The sequence below is a fragment of the Fukomys damarensis genome, unplaced genomic scaffold (assembly GCF_012274545.1).
Source record: "Fukomys damarensis isolate Sample0158 unplaced genomic scaffold, DMR_v1.0_HiC HiC_scaffold_29, whole genome shotgun sequence".
In the NCBI taxonomy this organism is placed as follows: domain Eukaryota; kingdom Metazoa; phylum Chordata; class Mammalia; order Rodentia; family Bathyergidae; genus Fukomys; species Fukomys damarensis.
The window spans coordinates 30,639,200-30,650,356 of record NW_022900941.1 but is presented as its reverse complement, the minus strand read 5'-3'; the positions used below and the strand labels follow the sequence as shown (position 1 = coordinate 30,650,356).

At 40.5% G+C, this 11,157-nt stretch overlaps 1 protein-coding gene across 2 annotated transcripts in view; it reads right to left on the bottom strand.

Moving 5' to 3' along the window:
• Window positions 1–11,157, bottom strand: part of Lypd6 (LY6/PLAUR domain containing 6) — a 102,886-nt gene that overhangs the window by 54,397 nt on the left and 37,332 nt on the right. The window contains exon 1 of one of the 2 annotated variants that reach the window (XM_010620986.3): window positions 7,501–7,546. The exons of the other annotated variant lie outside the window; for it this stretch is intronic. The gene's annotated coding sequence lies outside the window, so the exon portion shown is untranslated. Of the gene's footprint in view, window positions 1–7,500; window positions 7,547–11,157 lie in introns of those variants that run through there. 2 annotated transcript variants of the gene reach the window in all.

Below are 11,157 nucleotides of genomic sequence, written 5' to 3'. Positions count from 1 at the left end.
TCTCTCTCTCTGTCTCTCTCTCTCTCTCTCTCTCTCTCTCTCTCTCTCTCTCTCTCTCTCTCTCATTTAGTCTGTTCATCTATTTTCCTATAGGATATTGTGTTAAATCACAGGGTAGAAAATATGCCCGGTGCTGGGGTTGGGGAAAGAGAAGGTTGGCTTTGTGAGTACATTTCATATCTTTCTGTACTGTTTGCATAATCTTACCATGTACAAATATTCAAGGGCATTTGTGCTGTTTTCTGCAGGTCATATTTAATTCCAGGCCAGCTTCCCCTACTGTCTAGTACATCTCTTGGTCAAATATTTCTACTGTCAATAACTATGTAAGCAAGTCAATTTATTTCAAATTATCTCACCCTACATTGCCAAGTCACTTACTAGCAAAATGGATTTGAGAAAGTCTATAATAAAAGATTCATAGTAAGGCTGTTAAATAAAACAAGCAAATAAAATGCACTGAAAGGAAGGGGAAATAAAAAAAAATCCTGGCAAATGTATTGACTACGATTGAGCAATAAACTCAGCTCCAAGTTTCCTGCAAGAAAAGACAGAAATGGGAACATAATGGGGGATGTTATTCCCATCTAGAATAAGAGGTCTTGCCTGTTTATCAGAGGAGATATTTTACCAGATGCTGAATACTAAGAGACATTATGCCAAACTCCTTGGAAACATCTTTAGTTTATGGCCATAAGCCCAGCCACTGGTTGTCAGATTTGACCCCATTAGAGAAAGCTTGTTAAACCAGAGTTCTGGGCCCAACTCTGAGTTTCTCATTCAGTATATATAAGATGGGGCCTTCAACTTTGTGTTTCTTGGCAGTTCCTACTGATGTTGATGCTGCTGGACTGGAATCATGCTCTGAGTCACCAGGACCTGAGACCTCCCAGTCCAGTCTCAGTGGTCATGGACTCCCTCAGTAGTTCCTCTGGACACTGTAAATACTATTTATATAAGCATCTTAGTAAAACACTGAAATGCAGCCCAGTGAAAGCGTTTCTGAAGCTAATGAGGTCAAATGTATTCTTTTCTTATGATCTAATCAGAAAATAATGATAAAACTTGAGGACAGATATAGATATAAATGTTCTGCGCAGACTTAGTTCTTTTTAACACAAACATGTTATATATATCATGTGTCCCACTAGAGCTTGGATAGAAGCTGATAATTCAGATTCATGAAACTGACTCATAGTAACCATATCCACACTGAAGGCTGTTTTGCTGCCAACATCCAAAATACATTATAATTCAATAGAATCAATGACCTTTAGACAATCTGTACTCTTTTCTTCTTCTCTTCCTCCTCCTCCTTCTCCTCTTACAGACTCATGTAGTGAGGTTTAACTGTACCAGGAATTAATATAGGACTTTTCTCTGTAAAGTAAGAGTTGCTATTCAGGTAAAGAACCTTGTCTTTTAACAACAACCTTACAAAATGGTTAGTAACAGCCCTAAAGTTCCATATCTGAGATCACCCATCTCTAACTCCTACTTAGTTCATGATTGTCACAAGCACTTGGTGAGACAGGAAATAATGAGTTGCACCCAGATACAAATCTCATACTCAAGTGCATACACACACATACACACACACACACACACACACACACACACACACAAATATCCCACATATAACCAACAACCAGCATGTTTTACAAAAATAGAAATATCTAAAAACATATTCAACAGATTTATTTGTAAATGCATGCATTATACCTAAAATGTTAACACTGTTAAAAGAAAATATTTAAGAATCTAAAAATTTCTCTGAGTTTCTTGAAATTTAATAAGGTAAAATAGTTTTCAATAGTTGAGATCAATTTAAGCATCTGCTGTACACCAAATGCTGCATTTGGTTCTGGGAATAAATATTTTCTACAAACCCCACTCTACTGGCACTTAGAATTGTAACAAGGTGGCACTTTTATAAAAACAGTGGTTTTTCACATGCTATGGGTAAGTTAGAGATTATGTTGGATATGACTAAAAAACAACATCAGTGCTCAAGGATTGGAGACTTTACTTCCCCTCCCAGGGGGCTTCCTGGAAGACATGACCAGATGGACGCTTTCACAGGTGAGCCAAGTCAGCTAGAATAGCACAGAAGGTAAAGGACACTGGGGCAGGTACCTCTGGTTTCATATGAAAAATCCAGTCAACCCTTCTTCGATACAAATGGAACCATTTTGCTCATGGTGGCAACGTGCCTGACCCAAGATACAGTTCCCAGAATTCCCCGCAGAGGTGACTGTGACTTATTCCTCCTGAGACTGGAGTGACAGCCACTAGTCAGACTGCCAAGAAGTCCTCACATTCAGCTTTTGCTTTCCCTTCTTTCCATTTTACCCTTCTATTTCCTGGAATGTAGACAAGAAGCCCAAAGGTGTGGCTTTCATACTGAGGAGCATGTGCAGAGAAAGATGGAATGAGACCAGTTTCTCAGAGCTGTCACACCCACTCAGGATTGCCTATTTCTAGGTTCTTTTTTTTTTTTTTTTTTGGTACCAGGGATTAAACTCGGGTCTTTGCGCTTGCAAGGCAGGCCACCAAACCGCTGAGCTAAATCCCTGGCCCTTTAGGTTCTTATTACTGAAAAAAAAAAATGCTTATTTGGTAAGGGCCATAGAGTAACGATGTATCCAAAGGTATACAAACGGAAATGCATCTCATACACCTAGATCATGCTATTTAAGAGTTACTACTTATTTCCATATGCAGAAGAAGGCCTCAAAATTTAAAGGAAATGCTAATATCCCAAAGCAACCTCTCTGAATCCTTCAATTGCATCAAAACATGTAGTTAAGGTTCTCTGAAACTTATGTAAAATGACCCAGTAGCAAACATTAGGAATAACTGTGTTACCAGAGAATTTAAATACTATTTGTAACCAAAAGTAATAAAAACCACAATCACATCGGCTAGTTCATTTGTAGTTTCCTCCAATAAAGTTTACATGAATACATAATCCTTAAGACTAAAGACACTTCATCTAAACATTTGTTCCTTTTATCCTCCTGAAAGAAACTGAACTATGAGCACACCAACGTGTATGTGCAGGCACACACATGGTCATATACAAACACACTCTGCCCCTTCCTTTTGTGGTTTCTTTAAAATCACTAATCTAAACCACTGGTGTTGCTCTCTCTCTGTTTGCTACATAAACAGTTATGTGAGACTTGGATCTATCCATCTGTAGGGAACAATACAAAAGTTTTCATATCCATGTCTGCCTCTCTCCAGTAAGAATGTTTAGAGCCAGGTAATGTCTGAGGGTCCAATAAGGAGCAAGAAGTGCTCAGAGGGTACACTACTGATACACCCATGCAGGGGTACCTCACTAGTATATTAGCTCTCGGATGCAGGAGCATCAGGCCACTGTGGAGACTTCTTCACCTCCACACAGAGCTGTCCCCAGCAGTGGTGTGCTGGGAGGACCTGGAGACCTGGGCAGGCGTGTGCTTGATCTGGCTTCTGCCCTAAGCAGCTGTACCCCCTCTGACAGTCACATGGTCTCTCTACCCAAAGCATGGGTGGGCTGACCAGTGTCCAGGCTCCTAGACAGAGGATGGGGGGTGAACATATAAGAAGTGGTCCAACAAGGCACTGGAAATGCTGTGTGTGTGTGTGTTTTTTAAAGATCATACAAATAAAGCAACAAAAAGGTAAAAGCCAAAAAAGAGATAATGTTCCTAGACAACTCTTATCGAAAAGATTTGCTTCTTTATTATAGAGGACTTCCTTCTTCCGATTTTGGAAGTGTTGGACCATGCTTCATGTCTCTTAATATCGCTCAAATGATTTACTTATTAATATTTTATTATTCATATATTTGCTTACATGCTTATATTTTATTGTTTATAATTCCTTGTTCTGTTCTTATTTATATATTTTCCTACTTGACCTTTCAGGCTAATAATTTACCCCAGCAGACCCTTTATCCCATATATTGACCTCTTGTGGGGAATGGATCTCTGTCAATTCAGTGAAATCTATGGATCTTTTCCCAAAATAATATTTTAAGTGCATACAGTGAACTCCATAGAACTTTTGATGAAATCAGTTGTGTTTAAATACCAGTACCAAAGTAATGCAATATCCAAATAACATCTATACTTCTTTATTATAACATGAAACACCAAACTGTAGTTGTGGTTACTTTCAGCAATTTTATTTATAAGTAGTGACAATCATAACTGATATTCAAGATGTCTGCAATAATGGTAATATTATATGAAAATATTCCTCTGCTTGTTTTTTACATACACCTTAGCCACAGCCCTAAAGTTCTGTCTGAGATCACCATCTCTAATTTCTACTTAGTTCATGATTGTCACAAGCACTTGGTGAGACAGGAAATAATGAGTTGCACCCAGATACAAACCTCATACTCAAGTGCATACACACACACACACACACACACACACACACACACACACACACATTCCACATATACCAACAACCAGCGTGTTTTACAAGAATAGAAATATCTAAAAACATATTCAACAGATTTATTTGTAAATGCATGCATTTAAAAAGGAATTGAATCCGTGGCAGCCAGGAGCCAGAGAAAGAAAGGAGGAGCCAGCCCTCCACAGATACTGAAGCAGTTGGAATTTGACTTTGAACTTTGAAGCCCCCAGAACTGTGAGCGATCAACTTCTATTCTTTGTAAGTCACCCAGTCTGTAGTACTTTGTTATACCAGACATAACTAAGATGCAAACTCCACTATGACCAAGTGATGTTGTGACCCACTGTACTGCACACACTGTAATTATGCAGAGGGAAAAATGTGTGACGCTCCCACTCACATCCTCTTTTAAGGCCGTTAGAATGCTGGGACCTACACAGTCCCAAGAAGGGAAGTGCACAAGGTATCTCTCAGCAAGAAAAGCAACATGCAGGCAACACATATTCAACAGCCTCACTGCTTTCACAACATCTCATCCGTGAGTTACAGTAGTGGATAATGGACCCTGAGCACACAGCCAGGACTGCCTTGGACAATATCTTTTTACACAAAACACCACACAATTATAGACATTTGCAGGTGGTCACATAACACGAGGAGAAATATAAATTAGGTTGTTCATAAATGGATGATAACGTGGGGGAGTATGGATGTCAAGGGAACAGGCACTGTAATTTTAAAAGGCATCTATGATAAACCAAATTCATGATTGAGCTACTAAAAATTTTTGTTCTGTGTCACACTTTACTGTGTATGAAAATACAGAGTGAAGCAGAGAAATACAGGAAAAGATGTACATCTAAATGTTATTCATGGTCCTTTTAGTCACTGTCCTGTTGCTGGGATGCACCACACCACATCCACAGCTTAAAGGACGAGAGGTTTATTTTGGCTCAGTTTCAGTCCACAGCCAGCTGGTTCCAATGCAGAAGCCCAACGGCAGAAGGGCACAGCAAAGAAAGAGGGCTCGACCCATGGCAGCCAGGAAACAAGACAGCTAAGGGAGGACCCAGGGACAAGAATATACCTCTCCAGCTCATGATCCTTGTGACTTGCCTTTTCCAGGCCCAACCTCCTAATAGCAAGTCAGCTATGAACTCATTAGTAGCCTAATTCTCTGAAGGGTACAGCACCCCTGTGATCCTGTCACCTTCCAAACACTTGAGATTTGGGGGAGAAATTTTAGACACCAACTGTAACTGTGGTCATCACAAGCATGGAATTTCAGGTGATTTTTCCTTTACATAATCAGGAAAATAAATTTCATTACCAAAAGCATGTTCAAAATTACAACATAAATTTAGGGTAAACATTTTTTCTCATTGAGTTTATTGGTCCATTTTAGGTATACAGAACAGTTACATTCATCATTGGGATCTTGTACCTTTACATGACAGGTCTCGGTTCTCATTTTTTCCCCTTACCCCTGCCCTCCCTTCACCCCCTCCTCCCTTCCCTACTCACAAAGCTTTATTTCCATTTTTTAATTTTCTCAAATTTTTTCTTTTCCCTTAGTTCCTTTCCCCTACCCTTCCCACTTCCCCTACACCTTTAGCCCCTTTCTTCCTATTTCACATTGTCAATGATACCATTAGGATCTTAATTTAATTTTAAAATATATTTGGAATGGAGGTCAAGTTGAGTCAAGGGTCCTTCATATTGTTTTTGTGAAGTTTAATCAAAGTGGAGAATGAAAGCTTGTAACATGGTGCCTGATATAGATTAGTAATTGCTGCTATTATTCTTTCCAGAAGTTTAGTGGGGCACCTAATGATAACTCTGTCTAATGTAGCAAAACGGAAACCTATAGCAAAGGGAAGACTGTAGAATCACTAAAGGCTCTAAAATCATCTAGATTCAGAGCAACAAAGACTATCAGCTGATTTCCTTGATACAAATGTAGAGTGGGAGGAGATAATTTCATTGGGAGTTAAAAGGAATTGAATCAAAAATACTGCTTGACTTTCCAAACAAGTTGTAAGTGCTTGTGATTGCTAAGCTTGATGGTGAACACTTGACTGACTACAGCATCAGGAAAGCACACTTCCATGTGTGTCTAGATGGGTCATGGAGGTGTGACCCTAGATTCCTTATATGGTCCCTAGCCCCTCCTCGCTGGCACTGTTCCCCTGTTCTGCCTTCCAGCTGCTGCGAATTAAGCACTTTTGCCTGGACCATGCCTGGCTGCAGTGATATACCTGCCTTAGAGCCTGCTAACTAGGGACGGAATTCCCTGAAACTATGAGTCAAATTCAACCTCTCCTCCTTTAAGTTGTAGATGTTGGGATTACATCCAGTGTGAGAGAGCTGACTAATACTGTGCTTTTGTCATTCTACTAAAAATGTGGCAGAGCAGGCTGATTACTGCATTTTGTGTTTTACACTGTCAAGCCACCCTGTTTGCCAGTGCACTTTGTATAGTGCCTGCTACCTCCATCATCGGGTCTGGAGCAAACCACAGCTTTCTCAATAGGCACCATGGTATTTAAAGTCTATCACAAAGGAGAACAGGTCATCCTGGTACAGACATGCACTTAGCAGTCAGTGTGTCAAAGCCCCAGGAGGTGATACAAGTAACAGATTCCAGGAGAACTTAAAGAACCCTCCAGTTAAATGCTTTAAAAGAATGTATCTAGTCTTGTTACCTGGGGAAAACTAATCTCATTTTCCCACAGTACCAAGCAACCCAGATCCCTTAATCTTTCTCAGGTTTGTGTATAATAACCTCTGATGTTCAAGTAATGCTTTGCCCAAAGAGCAGCTCCTGCATGCAGCTGGGCTGCTGCACGTGGTAGGCAGGACCACACTTAGCACTCACCATCCCTGCCACCACCCTCCAGTCTCTGGGCCCGCTAACTCACTGGGCCCTAATGCTTGATAAATGGGCTGTTTAGCGCCACTGGATATTCTAGGAGATAAACTTTGAGGCTATTTATTTTCAAGATTTATGCTTCTGTAGTTGTGAGATGAAAATAACACTGTTATCTCACACAGTGAAGAGCTATGCATTAACACACTCACCCAGTCACTGATGACCAGACTGACTTCACTCGCCTTGATGCTGAAAAAGCCAAAAACATAAGAATGTGTTTTAACTGGAACCACTTCAAGCTAAATCAGCCCTCAAAATACTTCTGATGACATTTATTTACATGTGAGACTGCAAAGCTGTAGATGCATAAATGTATTCAGACGTCTGATTATAATTGCCATGAAAAAAGGCCTTTATAGTTGTCACTGAATCATTTTAACTTCAGAAGTAAGGAAAAACTTATGTGAGACTATACACAATCAGGGTGTGCACTGAACAAACCATAGGTGCACTTTTCAGTAGACACCTGAATCAAGGTGCTAGGATTATAGTTTCCAGTGGAATCATGAAAAAAGCAATACCCTCTCAGTGGACAAGGACCTTTCCCAAAGGCTTCAAATTTGGATCTAAAGAAAATCAAAAGAAGAGATGGCCAGTATCTTTGTGCAGCTTCAAAAAGAAATAAATAACACCTCTGTATTGCTGCATCCTGCTTATGTGAATGGCAGTAACACTCACTACAGTGTAACCCTAGCTTCCCTGTTCCGCAGGGGGACTGATGATCACCTGTGAATGTCCGTGGAGCTGACAGAAGAGCTGAAGTATATACACCACACTTCACAAATTCCAGTCTCTTCACACTCAGAGTTCAAATGAGCACCAAGAATGCGTCCTACAATCACATGAATTGTGCAATTCAGGCCTACATGTACATGGTCACACACTTTACCTCAAGTGTTCCTGACTTAGGTCTTCTTCTAACTAAAGTCTGAATGTGATGCCATCTGTCACGGCTTGTGTCCAGGTGTCCCCGTAAAGCCTCATGTGGTCATAGACGGGACTTTTTCAGAGGTGGCTGGATGTAGAGTGTGTGATACTAGGATCAAGGATGCAATGCTGGGATTAAAGATATGAGTATACATGCCCTAATGATGGGTATCTGGGATAAGATATAAGGGATAGATGTGCTTGCTTGCTGCCTTCTGCCTGCCCTGCATGGCATGGACTGTTTCTCCTCTGCAATGTCCCTCTGCCAGGCTACCTTGAAGCTAGCCAACTCTGAACTGAAACCTCTACAAACTGTGAGCTCGATAAACCTTTCTTCCTTTAATCTTACGTGTCAGGTATTTTGTCTCAGAAACAAAAAAAAATTAACTAAGACACCATCATACCAGGTGCAATGAACTAAATTGTGTTGTTTCCCCCAATTCCAATGTGAATGCCTGAACCCCCAGCATGACAGCATTTGGAGACAGGGCCTTTGGGAGACATTAGGTTTAAATGCATTCAGGAGGATGGGACTTTAATGGTGGGATCAGTGCCTCTATAGGAAAAGACACCAGAGAACAAACTCCATTCACTACAGCATGTGAGGTCATAGCAAGAGGGGAGAGGTTTACAAACCAGAGAGTAGGCCCTTGCTAAGACCTAAATCAACTGGGATCTTGTTTTGGCCTCCAGAACTATGAGAAAATAAACATCTGTTCTTCAGCCAGTCAGTCTTTGTTGTGGCAGCCACAGCTGACTGAGACATCTGCCTTTTGCAGCTTTGGATCTATTATTTCAGCCTGGCTGCCAAACATTTGTTCTGGTGAAAGCATACTGCTTGTCCTTCATCTGGAATGTATATAACCACATTTTCTTTTTCTTTCTTTCTCTCTCTCTCTCTCTCTCTCTCTCTCTCTTTCTGTACTGGGTATCGAACTTGGGTCCTTCCGCTTGCAAGGCAGGTGTCAGAACCAGACCTAAAACCCTGGCCCCCACATTTTCTTTTGATCAATATACTTTCTCTTCTTTCAGAAAGCTTCATCCTCTCTATAGCAAAACCTCTCCCAGGCCAGGTATTTAGCTCAGTGGCACCTCATCTGCCTCGTAAGCACAAGGTCCTGAGTTCAATCCCCGGTACTGCAAAACAAAACAAAACCAAGAAGAAACTCTCCCTCTAATCAAGAGTTACCACCCTTTTGTCTCAGGGAATGAGAACTCGGGGTCACACCTGGCTTATCACATGCCCTTGAGTGGCCTCTCAGAATCACTGCTGTGAAAGACGGATCAAAAATCTACCCTTATCTATCAAATCAAACAGCATGCATAGAAAGCAGTGTATAGCTGGGGGGGGGCTGTACAAATGTGAAATATAATTACGCTGTCTTAGCACCTTTTCTAGAATCTGACCTCAATTTAAAAAAAAACATACAGAGCTCCAGGAACAAAATAAAGTTTTTTTAAAGCCCCACACATATATATAATACCCATAATAGTCTATGTCATCCTTTATGGTGAGTTATTTCAGGAAAAGGTTTCCCCTTACTTCAATAAAGAAGGGGGAGAAGTTTGGAACATAAGAAAGCTCAAGATGGTTTTAGGAACTTTCCACATCAGACTGTCAGCCTACGGTCTCTCCATTCACTTGTGAGATGCTGAGGGGTAAAAGCCAAGTCTTCCACTCCTTCAAAGCTCCAAACTGTCCCAGCACCTGGCACAAGAGCAAGAATCAATCTATCACCCACCCAATGAACATTCAAAAGAATGTCTGAAAGTGTTCTCTCCTGCTGATAGTAGGTTACTAATTATAACCTGTAAGATTTTTCTTTGAGAATAAACACCTCTGAAGACACATGAGCCTCCACAATGATAGTAAATCTGCCTATAGCAAGGATCTCAGTCCCTTCCTCTGTAAAATGGGATACCAATATCACCATAAAGACTGTGAATGACAGAGGCGATACACAGAAAATGCTTAGAACATTATCCAATATAGCCTGTGTGCTGAGTCAATAAAGGTTGCTTTTATTATTTAATAATTTCTCCACGAAGAATCTACATATGAGCCCAATTATTCCTGAAGCACGTGTGTCATAACTTGCTCATCATCTATAAATTATATCAAGCCATGGTTTCATTTAATTAACTACCATGTGATTTAACTGATTATAGTATTTTTTGTAGGACATCAACAAGTCATATTACTAAAGGGAGAACAGAATTAATTGCCTTAAGACCATTAAAATTTAAGATCAGGATATGCACCCTCATCTCTGGGATAAGCAATAGGGACAAGGCCTGAAGGGCCAAAGGGGTGGGTACTTCTGTAATAATTCCAAGCAGCAACAGCTCCAGGAATTTTCCCAAAAGTCAAAAAGTCAACTGTCCCTAGGTAGTCAGTAAGCAAGGTTTGCACGACAAACATGCAACTCTGCAATGATATGGAAACATGGGAAGCACTGAATGCCAGGAAGTAGGTGACCCTGGCAAATCAGGCCTCCCAAAATCCCCAAACCAGAGAAAACCAGCAAGCACTTAGCTTCACAGCTATAGCATATAGGGGACTGACTCTCCTGATGGTCTCCCCACCTCCCTTTCAATCAATAGCCCATAAAGTAATTTAAAGCAGAGATGAAGTAAGAAGATCCTCGGGGTTAGATGTAAGAGAACCAAACCAAAAGATGGGACTGAGGGATTAACCACTGCAAGGTTAAAGATTTTCAACACTGGTCAAGGCTTCTATCAAGGGCAATATACAGCACTTTGAGAATTATTCAGGGTCTGAAACATGAATGAAACAAGTAAAGAAAATATCTACTGGCAGGAAGTTAAATGCAAAGGAATTATAATCATCAAAGTAGAGTGGATCCCATATATATATA